The sequence below is a fragment of the Crocodylus porosus genome, unplaced genomic scaffold (assembly GCF_001723895.1).
Source record: "Crocodylus porosus isolate Cpor-Errol unplaced genomic scaffold, CroPor_comp1, whole genome shotgun sequence".
Classification (NCBI taxonomy): Eukaryota; Metazoa; Chordata; order Crocodylia; family Crocodylidae; genus Crocodylus; species Crocodylus porosus.
Window position 1 is genome coordinate 25482378 of NW_017728948.1, and position 14714 is coordinate 25497091.

The window sequence follows — 14714 nt, forward strand, 5'->3', positions numbered from 1 at the left end:
ACTGTACATTGTATTTTACATGGCAAGATTCTGCCCTCTCATGCCACACTGTGAATTCCCTACCCCACAAAAAGATACCATAAAACAAACTGCCTTTCACTGATTCTCCTAATTGTGGTGTTTCACCCATAAGGTATAAAACAAAACTCTATAATAAAATATGTCTATGTTAAAGCTTTTCAGAACTAACTTTCAAGATTTTCATAACATTAAGATTCTTTTTTCTAACACTTCAAAGAAGAATTATATGAAAAGTGCACATACAACCCTGACCTTCCAGTTATTGGTTTAAGAAGTACAATGCAACTCATAATGAGACATTGTAAACCTAGAAGGCTGTTCGGTAGTGATTAAGTGCAGCAACAATGGATTATAAAATGTTCTTTTATTCCTTGTAATTTGTAATAGTCCTCTAATTTGCAGCATGATTAAACTTTAAAAAAGCTGGAAATGCTGAAAGTCCTCCTGAATTCTGACCCATTCCCTGTGGTTAAGTTTTCTCAGTGATAGATACTTCAGAAACAGATTAAGTGCCCACTCCGTGTGAGACTTGCATGGAGAAATGGGAAAGCTGCACAACTAAACCACTACCAACAGGAGATATTTGTAAGGTACAGAGCCTTTCAAGTATTGGGGGAGCCCAATGAACTATGAAAGAACCTATTCCTTTAAAGTTACCACTAACTACCCCCCACCGTGGGTTCCTACCAGCACTTGCCACTGCCCACTGAAAGATGAGGGATAATGAACTTCTCCTTACTCCAATCATATAGGTGAATTTTGCCATTATCTTTATAAATACCACTAAATCCTCAGCCATTTTATCTCCTCTTGTCTGCATCTACATACAGTCAGCTCCAAAAATAAGGATAATTCTTTTTCAGAAATGTATTTATCACCATACACTGTATTAATCATTCAATCACAATCTGGTATTTGATCCTGCACTAACTGAAATCAATGGGAAATTTAGCATAAATTACATTTATTAATGTAATAAATGGCTCGTGGCAGAGACCCCTGGTGGTGCAATGCCACCTCAGACCAGTGGCTACAAATGGCTCTGGCCTGGCCCAGCCTGAGTGCCCTTGGGCAGAACTGGGCCAGCTCGTGCTGTCACCTGGGGCTTCTGGCACCACAGACAGAAGCTATGTGCACTCAGGCCAAGCCAGATCCTGCCTCCATGTGCCCCACATGCTGTTGGGCTGGGTCATCTCCATGCAGGCACCTGCCTTGGCCTGAGGGTGCATGGCTTCTGCCTGCAGTGCGGGAAGCCCCAGGTGAGAGCCTGGCTCTGTCCAAGGGCATGCAGGTTGGGCTGGGCCAGCACCATGTGCAGCCATCAGTCTAAGGCAGTGCTGTGTTGCTGTGAATCACTGCCAGGAGTGGGCATGAGCACCCTGGCAACCACTGCTGCTGCTGCTGCTGCTGCTTCAGGGGGACTACGTTATGCAGCAGGGAGTGAGCAGAGGCACACACCTCTCTCAAGCAGTACCCCTCACCCAACCGTCCCCACCACCCCCACAAAATCTCCCCACACCCACAAACTCCCCCACAATCCACCCACAAACTGCACATCCCCACTTCCCCCCACATACCTACCAACAAACCCCCAACTACAAACCCCACACTACCTCAAACCCCAGCACAAGCCCCACACCAGCCCCACAAGCCTTACACCATAAATCCTATACCCATCCCTACACCCACCTACAACCCCCTCCCAACACCCACCCCCACACACCCCTTTTCCCCCAAAAGCCACATCTGCTTTACAAATATCACACCCTTCAGCCCAGCCACCAGACAGGGTGGGGCAGGACCTGCTCCTGAAAGCTATGGCTTCAGGGACAGCTGCCACACTGAATCCCTGCCCCATTCCCACACCAGTGCTGGGATTTGCAGCCTATCACTGACCAGTGGAAATGCTTCCTGAGGCTGGGGAGTCAGAAGTGGTGTTGGCCGTGGTGGTTTTGTCAGCAAGGGCAGGCCAAGTGGAGACCGCCTGCAGGAAGCAGCAGCAGTGTTGGCAGTGGAGGGCTAGGGTGGAGTGACAAGCACCCACAGATGCTGATGGCAGCTTCATTGGAAGCCAATCCCAGGGGGTGCGTGTGTACACCCTATGTATCATCAATGGCCATACCACAGCCCAGGCAGCCATGTTGTCCCTGTCTGGGTCTGGCAAGTGTAGCAGGCTTACCTTTTCAAAGCTTGGGTTGAGTCACAGGATCAAGGGTCTGCTGTTTGATTGGTGGAGCCCACCCACCAATCTGGAGGCAGCACAAGGGAACCAATGCCCTGCCCTTTTCCAAAGGGAGGGGGCAAGAAGCAGCTGGACCTGAAGTGGAACTGCACCAGCCAGGTCCAGAGAACTTCAGGGCTGGAGCCCCTGAAGAGTATAAAAGGGAGCTTGGCATGCTGGGGGAGAGATGACAAGAGACAGTGAGGAGAGAGGAGCTCCACAGATGGCCATCCTCATGACCCTGCTTGAGATTCAGCGGTGTGCAAATCAGCATATGGCTTTAGGAGCTGCTCGAGGCTGGGCAGTCGGTGTTCAGATTGGCACATGGAGGCTGGCCCTGTGAGCAACTCAATGCTGCTGGGGCCCCACACGGTGTGCAGATCAGCACATGGAGAGTCTGCCCTGGGAGCAGCTAGTGGCTGCTTGGGCCTCACTTGTTGCATGGAACAGTGCATGGAGGACCTGGCTGGGAGCAGCTCACGGCTGGTCAAGTTAGCCCCAACCCTAGTCCAAGTGACCGGAGACCCACAGTGCAGTTCCACCTTTAACTAAAAGAGCCCTGGCACCCAGAGCAGGGCAGGGGAAAGGGAGGACCCCCAGTGTTAGATCAGGGAACGAGAGCCTCTAAGGGTTCAGCTCCCACATGAGAGAAAGTGGGCATTGCCCACTGAGGGGCGCCAGGCCATCAAGAAGAGCTGAAGATGCTGCTGGAGAAAGGCTCTCATGGGATCAGCCTCCAGGGGATGAGCCTTGGCTGCTTCAGAGAGGAAGCGTGAGTTACTGGGGAAGTGGTCCCTGCAGGGGAGGTGGGCACAGGACAGGAGGTTCTGCCAACTCCACCCTCCATTGTGGGAGAGGCACGTCCACATCCCAGGACCCTAAAGGGGAGATGCTCCAAGGAAACCCCTCAGGGAGATACTAAGTGCACTCCCTATTTTGGGTGATTGTTGTTTTGTCAAGGTCTATAAAGCTATGGGTATTCTTTAAGGAATTTATATAGTTTATATGTTTGTAATGTGTTAATACGTATATGTTTATTGTTACTTGGTAGGTCTAGGTAATATGATTAACTCATTTGGGTTAAAGAAGTTGAGTCTCCATCTGTGTTTATCATGTTGTAACCTTAACTATCTTGTTCAATGTATTATTATATATGTTGTATGTTAAACGGTGCATGTGAATAGTGCAATATTATATGTAGTGATATAGGCTAAGCTTTATTGTAAATATTTCATGTTTTATGTTAAGTATTTATTATAGTAATAAATTGTATATACTTAAGCACTCGGTCTTGACCTGGTTCTGTAGAGAAGAGAGGGAACTGCTGTAGTAGCCGGCCCCTCCATCAGCACCCAGGTCACACCCCCTCTGGGTATACCCGGGCTACACAGGTATGCAGCCATGGGGCAACAAGTCCAAGGGAGAGAATGCTGTCGCAGGTGGCAGCAGGTCACAGCCAGGTAGCAGCCCCCACTTCCAGACTGCCGCAGTGAGCGAAGAGGCCTCTCTAAGTTACGGCTGCTTCAGCAGTCCAGCTGGCACAAGGGGCTAATGTCCCCAGATACCAACTGGCTGGGCCTCAGAAGCTGTTGAGGACAAGTAGCCCTGAGCTGCTCACTGGGGCAGCTTTTATACTTCTAGCTTTCCCTGGCTGAAGATCCAGCAGGAACTGAGCAAGGTCAGTTTGCCCCAAGTGGCACAATTTGCCCTGCACCAAAGTGCATGTTCAGGCACATATGCTGAGGCACAAATCTCTGCTAATTGAGCTGCTGCAAACACACATGCCTGCATGTATGGATGTGCCCAAGGACACATCCATAATTTCCTCCAAGAACCTGATTATTTCCCTAGTTGACACTATTCAGTGAATATGATGCAAATCAAAGAATTTGCTAATTAACAAAAATTACAAAGCTTTAGATCCAAGTATAAGGGCAATGCACAATGCATGAAGGAGTGAGTAAAACTAGTAAGAATTAGAACATTTCTCTTACATACAGTTTTCTTAGTGTGATTTTAGAGCTGTTATATACAACTGACACATTTTTGTTAGATTGTGAAACAACACCTGAAATGCCAGGAAATGGAATAAAACTGTCAACAACAGATAGTTATTAATAGCCATCAGCTTGCCCAGGGCACTATGAATTCCCTTTGCCTCAGGAAAATGTCTTGACTCCTGTAGGTTGTAAACTTGTTCATGGCCCCTTTTTATGTGCTTGCTTCTGGTTCAACTGCTTTTCAAAGAACTTGGTTTGTCTACTGTGAGCTGGTTGCAGTATCTTTTACCCCAAGAGCGCCTGAATTGCATGTGTGTTCTCCAGATTGACCTGAAGTAGCTGAAAAAGCATCCCCACGAGAAAATGTAGCCTTTTTCTTTTTTTCTGGATGTGTCACACTGGGAAATTGTTGTGATATGGTGCATTTTTCATCATTTACTTTGTCCCAAGAAAAGTTAAAATGGAGGTAGGCTTTCATGCCTAGTTACAGTTGCAGGATTTGTTTCTCCTGAATGTGCAGAGAGAATACATATCAGGTCATTAGGGAATAGTTTTCAAGCTGAGCTAAAATCAGATCAGATTCACAGGAAAATTTGGTTCCTTTTAAATTTAGCTTTAGTCCAAATAAAACCGAAAACATTTTTTCAAAGTTTTCAGTGAACAGACAGCTACTCCTCCTCAGTAAAATGAACAATCTTACCAATTCCAACACTGGCATTAGCATTGAAACCAATTAGATTGGTAGAGCGATGTTGTAGCTGTGATGATGATCCAGGAATTTTGCAAGAGGCAAGGATTTTTTGGATGATAACATTTATTGAACAAACTGTATAGTTGGGATGAAGTTAGACAAGATTGTCATTTTGTTGTCCCAGGGCATCCAGTTCCCCTGATCCTCAGCAGGTCCACCAGGCACATTTAGTGTCTTGGACTTAAGAGTCAAAATACTATGCCTTCTTTTCTCAGCTTTTGCCCCGGTAATGTTATGCCACATAGACAAAGTCATAATCTCATACTATTTCACTGTCTTTAGCTGAAAGAAATGGCATAGAAATCTTTTTACCCTTTGTAGAGCCCTTGTCTCAAAGAAACTGTGTACTGAAGTGGATAGGACACCAACCTATCATTCTAATAATTTTAAAGTATTCTGTTCCACTGTTGGCCTTTACTTTTTTTTTTAAACTGAATTCATTCAAATTTGGAAACTAAAAGTCATTTCAACTAAAAAAATAATAATAACAATAATAAAAAATTGAAATGGCAAACAATTCCAACAATTACAAGATCTCTCTCTCATGTGCATACACTCTCACTCTCTTTTTTTTGAGTCAGATTTGTCAATAGCAATTCCATTTTACAATTTGGATTAAATAGCTGTACTTCAGATGGAAAAAAATCCTAATGACCTCCCTCTATATCAATTTATATTTAAGAAAGTATCAAGGTTTTAACATCTTCCCAATAACTGTTGCCAGATTATGTATTTCTGAAGTTTAGTTCTATAAATTCACTTCTGAAGTCAGATCCATTTATGAAGAACAATAAAAATCAAAGTCTGCTGTTTTTAGAACAGAAAAATAGCAATGAAATTTCCAAATTACTCATTTTTCCCCAAAGAAAACTACCTAGCCTTTTATTATGAGCATTGTTTTCATGGTTATTATCCACTGTCCCTATTTAGAGTAGAAAAAAAGAAAAACTCTATATTTTAAATGACACCACTTCTCAATAGCACTGTTCAAATAGTCCATTAAATAAAAATCATGGATATTTTTCTATTGGTATAAATTTGAAAATTCAGTTCTTTTCTGAAAAGTGAGTATATGAACAGAACAGTAGCTTTCATATTTATCATATTACAGTGACCTCTGGATGAAATTTGCTCAGCTTTCAAGTGGAAATATTTTTTCCTAACTTGCCAGTTTCTCAAAGTTAACCTGGAATGTGAAGGTCAAGTTATAGCATTACTTTCTTGTGGATTTTTTTTGGGGGGAGGGGGGTAATTCGTTTTTCACCAGCAGTAAAGATTCTGCCAGCCAAATTCTAACCCAGTTAATCACTAAATGGCATTTCACAGCCCCAATATGGAACTGAATTCATACTTTCCTTATGAGCTTTATGTTTGCTTCCTATTTAGCAGTTAGTTCTCCAGTACTATCAGCAGTGAAAAGTAGTATAAATTTACTACATTGTCACTCTTTGCCTAGAGAGAAAATAACCTTGAAACAATGTAACCAAATTTCTCTACCTTGCAATTTCAATAAACAGGGCTGAAGGTGAACCTGCTTAATGGAAATCAAGGTTACTTATCATGAGTGGTGAAGCGTTGATGTGAGGAGGACAGTTTTGATAACTGTTAATATTTAAAATCTCTGCATTTAAAAATGTTCTATTCGTGACAGCTACACTTTGAATTTTTAAAACAGGCCATTGAGGGCCATGAATATTATTTTTTCTGAATAAATGCTGCTTAAAACAACTTAATGCTCCAGTAGGCATTTAGAGTGGACTTGAGATTTTGCAGGAAATTAGATGCGATTGATGAGCTTTCTTTGTGGATGCCTGAGAGAAAGTGTAGCATCTTCTGACACTTTCAATAAGAGTGGCATATAGCCACAGGAATTTAACAAACAGTTGTTAGTATAATGTATTCCAGGAGCGAACGGGGTAGCTCAGGACACTGATAATGGAACACAGAACCCATCATCACAGGAAGGGTGGCTCTATTTCAGCCCCAGTCTGTAACAGTTGAAAACAATTATTACCTGATGACTATGAAAGGACTTGGATGATCTTAGTGCACTTGCTAGTGTGGAACAGCTTCCATTGTTAGTTCCATAGCTGAACAGCAGACTTCTGTCTCCAGAATTGTCAATGTGGTATGTATTACAAGTACTAAAAAGCCTGTTAAGGCATAACAGCTTGTAACATCCATTGATGCTCATGACCTATTATTGAGTGGGTAATGTAGGTTCTGTTGGTCTATATATTCATTGAACTTTTTCATTTAACTCTATACTCTATAAAGCCCTTGGGAGATAACATTTCAATATTCTCTATAAAAATAAATGATATTCTCTTCCATCAGTGATTCCTGTCATTCCTAAACATATACATTCATTTTGTGCCCAGCCCACACATGCACTATTTATCAAAATTTACAACTGCATCAGACAGAAATAGAGAACAGAATTTAAATAACAAAATAAGGTAGCTCTAAATTTCAGTCACTGGATCCATCATAGCCCTTATTTTAAGGGTATTTTTTTAAATGTCAAAGTAAGCATATTTGGAGGGGAGGTGAAATCTGTTGTAAGTTCTTTTCATTTCAACGTAAAAACAAAACTCTTGTAGTTCCATTGGAGAGAAAGCAACATCACCCTAATGGCCCTGGAGATTGGTTGTATTTGGAAGAGATTTATGAATCACTGTTTGTGTAGTGAAAGTTTTTTGAGGAAATGAGACCAAATGGATTCTTGATAAGAAGTCCTAAAGAATCCTTCCTTCATATTCTATATCCTTGCAGATATCTGACTTATGCTATCCAGGTGACTCACTACTTGGCCCTAACCGGAAAGTTTATGACAAGGTAGACTAGCACTTGGGTGGGTGTCTGCATATACAGACACATGTGCCTGCAGCAGCTCACATAGAAGCAGCACAAATTTGAGCTGGGGCTTTTTGCCTCAGCACATGTGCCTGGACATGCACTTAGGTTTGGGGCAAATTGTGCCACTTGGGGCAAAATAACCCTGCCTGATTTCTCCTGGATCTGCAGCCAGAGGGAGCTAGAAACTGAGGCACCTGTGCTGGCCCCAGTGGTATAAAAAGCTGCCCTGGAAAGCAGCACAGGGATACTCACTCTCATGAGCTTCTGGGGCCTAGCCACTTGGTTTCCGAGGAACTACCCCTAGTTAAGTTATTTTTAACTCTTTTGTTTATGTATTACCATAGAGTCATTCTACTTCAGTGTATTGTTTACATTTAGAGTCAGATTCATTCTTGCATTGGCCAGAGTACAAAGAGTGATGGGAATCAGCTTGCAATCCAAATATTGCCCTTAAGTCAAAGGTTCCATTCAAAAGTATTACAGGGGAAAGAAAACCTGGGCACAAGAAAAGCTGGGCACAAGAGTACTACATTCATAATTTATCCTAGCTTCAGTCCCCCTTTCCCTCCCCTCTGCATAACCCTATCCTGGATTACCTTAGAAGTCTTGTGGAGGCCAGTAGTGGGAGAATCCCCTTGGGCCAGATGGTAACAGCATAGCTGGAGCAGAATGGACGCCAAGCAATATTTTTATTAGAAATAGCTTTTTTTCTGCAGACATTTAGGAATACATTTTCTAATACTGTACCCAGATTGCCATGCAGAATATGTGTAAATACTCCTTTGAATATATGCGATTGGATACATTGTACAAATTAAGAATGTAAATTCTTTGGGCTGATACTGTCCCAACCTCCTAGCTAACCATTGCATAGCAAAACAGGACCTTGATCTCACAGCTTATACTGTAATATGAATATTTGATAACAAATATACCACAAATGTGTACCTGCATGTGTAATTACCCATGCTGTGTATACATAAATGATTTACTTCCAAGTTGGGAGCATAAGATTATTTTATTCATGAAAATAAGGTGCTTAACACACTGTACATCTACACAGGCATTTACTCCAGCCCAGATTTACTGTGGTGTAAGCTGAGTAAAGGGTTTTGGGTAGGGGTCTACAAATTTGCACCGAGTCCCTTACAGCCCTGCAATGGGCCCCTGCCACCACTAGGGGGATCTCCAGGCTCTTCCTGGGTGCTAGCCCTAGAGCTAGCAGGGAGCAGCTGGGGTGGATACAATGTCCCCCTGCTCCAGGAGCAAGGATCTACTGGCTCTGACTCCCTAATCAGGGGCATGGGGCTTGGAAAGAGACGCAGGGTCCTTGACCTCTGTCCCAGTCCTCCAGTTGGGTAGCTAACAGCTAGCTCACTGCTAGCTGCCCCACTAGTGGATGGGGGCAGGGAGCTTGGACCTACCCCAGCCCTGCAGTTCTTTCCAAGCCCATGCCTCAATCACCTGATGGCCAGCCCTGGGCTGCATGGGAAAGTCTACATGGGAAGCCTGGAGCTAGCTGGGGACTGCCTGAAACAGGACAGTCCTTAGCCACATCCAGGCTGCGTGTGCTTCCCTGTGTAGCCAGGGGCTGGCTGAGAACTGTCCCCATGCAGAAAGCTCCCAACCCCAGATCCATGAATGCAATTGCAGTCTCAGAGTGGGGACTGGGAAGCTTGTTCCCAGCCTCTACTCTACAATTGCAGAGTGGGGGCTGGAAACAAGCTCCCAGCTCCATGATCACAGAGCTGGACAGGGAACAAGACTCTTATCTCCCAGTCTGAGCTCCATGGTCATGGGGCTTCAGCTGGGAGAACCTCATTCTTAGCACAGGCTCATGGAGATAAGGATCTCCCAGTATCGGCACTGTGGTTGCAGAGCCAGCACTCAGAGATACAGGTCTCCCAGCCCCCCACTCCCCAATCACAATGGTAGAGCAGGGGCTGGGAGATAAGGATCTCCCAGCCCCACTCCCTGATCATGATCTTGGAGCTCTGTTACTGGGCCTGGGGGACATTGCTCCCAGCCCCTGGGAACTGCATGCTGCCAAGACAGGCTCCACCATAGGAGCCTGGGGACAATCTCCCACCGGCTGCTGGACGACTGACTGGGGGAAGATTTTGCTCCTGGTCAGGTATCTATGCAAGCACTATGGCACAGTTACTAATCTTGTGTAAATTTGCTACTTGTGCCAAGGTAGACACAAGTGAACCACCTTGAGCACCTCCAAAGTCATGTAAATTGATTGTGTGGTAGCCTCGATTTCTATCTAGATGACAAAACTAGATCCACACTCCATTAAGGGGGTCTCCAGATCTGGTAAGTTATGTTGACTGATTAATGCCTTGTCTGTATAACACTGAACAGTTCTTACTTTAAAACTTAAAAAAAAAAAAATCAGGTTAACTGATGGATAGCCTTTTGCCAACACTTGTATTTCAGTTTGGGTACCTAATTTAACTTTAGATTACCCATAATAATCAGTATGTACACAAAGATTTTTTTAACATCAGTTTCATATCACAGCTCCTCTGTGAAACAGTCTTCTGTAGACAAACCCCAGTTCAACTGGGAAAACTGTCCTTTTAACCATGTAAACACAGCCTTGGGCACCAATGCATGACTATGTTGCAGTAAAAAAATATTCTGAAGTTAGTTGTAGCCACAATACAATACCATTTCTGACACTTTAGTACAGTAAATGCTTTTTGGGCTACCTCATTCTATTTCATAATTGTTTTCTGGGGAAACCCTCACCCTCTGCTTGATTTACGCAATACAGATGGTTGGTAAAACTTGAATTTTTATTGATGCATAGTAATGTCTTTCTCAGCACCCTTAAAGAAAGTGACATAATTCTTTAAGACATAATATTACACTTAGGAATTGCACTAGAGGATCATCAATCTTTTGTGAAACTCTTTGAGCACTCTGCCAGTGTTAAATAAACCATGACTAGAAATGAAATTCAAAATAGTTTGAGTGATTTCTGCAAAATGTTCTCCATTTGCCAATTATGTAGCACTATATTTCATCTGATCAGTTATTTATTATTCTTTGCTAAAAATACAGCAACATCAGGGGAATTTCATGATTTCTAGAAGAATTATAATGACCCACATCAAGAAAACTGCCTTACAGAATACAAAAATGACAAAATTGATAAAGTAAATAATGATGATGCTGCATTTATTTTTCAGAATTGCTTTCTTGCTTTTTTTTGCTCGAGTAAAGATACAGTGGTTATCCTAAGACAGGTCTTAAAAGGCTGGGTGAGGTTTTTTTAAGTGATGATTAGATTGCAACCTCTCTCAGTAGTTCAACGTTGGGACCTGAGTTTCAAAAGGAAAATATTAGCATTTGACCTGGAATAGAGAAGGATAAAATTATTAGCACTGAAACGGAAGACTCTTTTCCTATTTTTAAATGACATGAGTCCTCATTGATATTCAGTTCCCCCTCTTCCTGCTTATCCTTTAATTCCTTCTTTTACGGCTGTATTCATCATTTCATCCCCAGTTCTCCTTTAAACTTTCAGTGTTAGTTTAAATACTGAATTGGGAGTCTTAAACAAACTCCCAACTCAGCTTTCTAAAGTTCAGTTCAAAGCATCCCAGATGCTTAAAAAGTTCCAGTGTAGCAGTAGTGGTAAAGGAACAATGCTATTTCCCATTTCAGTCTAGATGTGTGCCTCAGTAGACTTAAGAGGTAGTGCAGCTGCTTTGACCTGACTGTTACCTTTTGAGAGAGCTGCGCTGGGAGATTGTTTAAGGCTCCAGCAAAATATGTAACTGAAGATGCCAAGTAAAAAAGAGCCCCAGGGTTAAGAGTTAAAGACAGGACCAACCTAGATGAGAACAGTCAAATGTTAAATTCCTTACTCCTCATTTACAACAGCTTTACTAACGTTTGACCTTTCATTTTTTTTAAAATTGCTTCTCACTGTTAAATATTAATTATGATTAGGAGATCATTCCCAACTAGATTGCTTCTGTAGCTGGGGGTGCTTAGCACCACTGAAAACTCAGGTAGATGCTATACTAATGTAAAATGGATTGATTTCTATTGGACCAAGATGTTTTAGTCAGAATCAGAGGCATACAAAAATAATACCTGCAGTACAAACTTACTGTGTTAGGCAGCAACATCCTTAAATACATTTCACTGTTGTGTAAAGACTGCCTCTTGAACCAAAAGCAATAATATGGTGTAGAACAAAGAGAAATGTTTTTGTTTCTGTGTTATTAACAGACATGGTGAGAAACAAACTCCTTAGAAGAGCAGCTTCTGGAGAAAAGAGTAAAGCATGGCCAGGCAACTTCACGTTGAACAAAGGCAAGAAGAAATAGTGCATATAGAAGTGTGTCCTCTAGATAATTGGACATGAATACTTGCAGGTGCTGCAAGGTATGGCATCATGTGCCAGATAATAAATACTCTTGTTGTTAATGAAAAGTCAATGCCCAACTCACAGCACTAGGTCCTTTTTTGCAGGGTATTTGAAGACTTTTGTACATATACATGCACTACAGTCCTTCTGTTAATACAAGACTTATTGGTAGTAGATTTTCAAGGTTTTGTTATTTAATAAATGTAATTATTTGTTTTCATATTAAAAAGCAATTATTTTCAATGTAACTTATAAAGTTACATTTCTTTACCTATATACTGAATGTATATCCATGCATACAGCAAACTAAGCTGACAAAATGTTTAGGGACAGTGGGATGGAGAACTGCTATTGTGCCCCCTAACTGCTGGGACCAAGCTGAAAACTGAAAAAGTGAATCAGTTAAAGCAGATACTCTTCAGCTGTCCAGCAAAGGAAATTAATGTGTTAATTAACACATACTTTGGGGCATATCTGTCCCAAAATGAAATACAAAAAATAAAAAGAACAGAGTGCATATCCTCCTGGGCATGGAAAAGCTGAATTTGACCTTAGAAATAAAGCATTTTTTTAAAGACAGAACATCTGAGAAAAATAAGCCAACAGGTTTGCATTTCTAACTAGACTATGAAAATGACAACAAAACGACATGCAGCATTTTGCCAAAGAGACCTACCCAGGTAATTGATCAAGTGAAAAGACATAATATTGAAGTAAGTGCAGATCTCGGAAAATTACATACGAGTTAAATGAACATTATATTGCTGGTATCACTGCAGAAATATTGAGAAAAGTCATCTTTAATAGCATACAGTAAGGAGTGGGGATATGTGGAGAATAATCTATAGAAATAACATATCTGCCACTGAAATACAAGCAATGGATTCATTTATATTGGAAAAGAATGAAAAAAGTATATTCTGATGGGCCGGTTGAAACAGAAGAAGATGGGAGAAAACAAGTGAGTCAAGGTGAAGACAATACAGTGTCAAAAGTCCAAGTGCCAATGAGCATAACAGATACTGGAATCTTGACCATCAGACGTGCAGTCTGGATCCAGCTGAAGGCACCTGATATTGATTAAGAAAAAAAGGAGGTACGTTTCACATTTAATGGAATCCTTTGAGGAGTGTTGTCCATTCGTACCACTTCGGATGAACATGTACCTCTTGACCTTGACATCATAGATTTTTTTTTGCCTTGGCAGTCCCAGAAAAAAGGGCTTTACTTTTTCTTCTGTTTTTCATCAAGTGTGTCTTGCTGAGGTGATGCTTACTTACTTAGAAGACAGTCTCAGCAAGCAGGGGTCCTAGGCTGAGCCTGCTAAAGGAACAAAAGATCTTGTGTGACCTCTTCCAAAAAAGTTCTTTATGGGACTAAGTTTTTGAACACCTATACATGATTCTAGGAATATATAACATAATGGAGCACTAAAGGCTAGCAGGCTGGCATCCCAAGAAGTCCTTATTCTCCAGAAGTAGAGGAAAGGAAAAGAGGAGAGAAGTATGAGATATTGGGTGTGTCTACACTTTCATTAATGTGCCATAATTTCTGCGCATTAAACTTAGTACTTGTATAACTAGGTATTAAATCAATGCACAGTAATTGGAGTTAATGCACAGTAGCACTGGAGCACAGCTTTTCAGTAGAGGTGCACCGATACATTGGTCCCATGTCAGATCAGCACCAGTATAAGGAAAATTGACAGTATTGACAATTTGTCTTTTTTGGCTGATGTGGCTAATAATGTCACTGACAAATGTCCCTGTGTATGCAGTCAGCTGCAGCCAAACACAGCATGCAGGTGGCCAGGGGCACAGCCCAGCATCATCTGGCTGGTAAGTCTGTTGCGGGGGAAGGGGGAGGGAAGGGGAGGTGGGAGGGGCAGATTGAGGCCCCTGTGGTGAGGGAAGGAGTGGGGCTGGGGAGGTACTGCACAGCTGCAGGACAGTGTAGGATGGAGCTGCAAGCAGCTCATCTGAGGGTTACGGGGGAGGGGCTCCCACTGCTATGTGCACCCTGGGAGGGCATGGGGTGGGATGTGCCCCTGGATCTGTGTGCAGAGCAAGAGTGGGCTACCAGTTTAAGCTAGGGCCAGAGCTGTGCCAGGCTCTTCCCGGTGAGGGGGTTGGGTTGGGCTACATTCAGGGCAGGTGGCACTGGGAGGTGGGCTATGGTGAATTTTGGGGTAGCTAACCCCCCCCCCCTTGGCCTCCCTCCCAGTGCCACTGCCGCCTGCCCCGAGCACAGTCCTGAAACAGCTCCTGCCAGGAAGGGCTCAGCACCACCCTGGCCCCAGGCCACAACAGCAGGCCCCTCCCCCACTGCAGATCCAGGGGCACACACCTCGGCTGCCCTCCTAGGGTAAGCATGGTGGTGGGGTTCTGCCGAGCTCTTCCCAGTGGGGGGCCTGGGCCAGGCTGTGCTAAGGGTGGATGGAGGTAGGGCACTGGGAGGGAGCTATGGCAGGTT

General features: G+C 43.0%; 1 long non-coding RNA gene across 1 annotated transcript in view; it reads right to left on the reverse strand.

The window, feature by feature from the left end:
• Window positions 1-10637: 10637 nt before the first annotated feature.
• LOC109322316 overlaps window positions 10638-14714 on the reverse strand; it is a 26892-nt gene continuing 22815 nt past the window's right edge. Inside the window, exon 3 of the long non-coding RNA XR_002104350.1 lies at window positions 10638-11217. This is a non-coding gene — a long non-coding RNA (uncharacterized LOC109322316). The remainder of the gene's footprint in view (window positions 11218-14714) is intronic.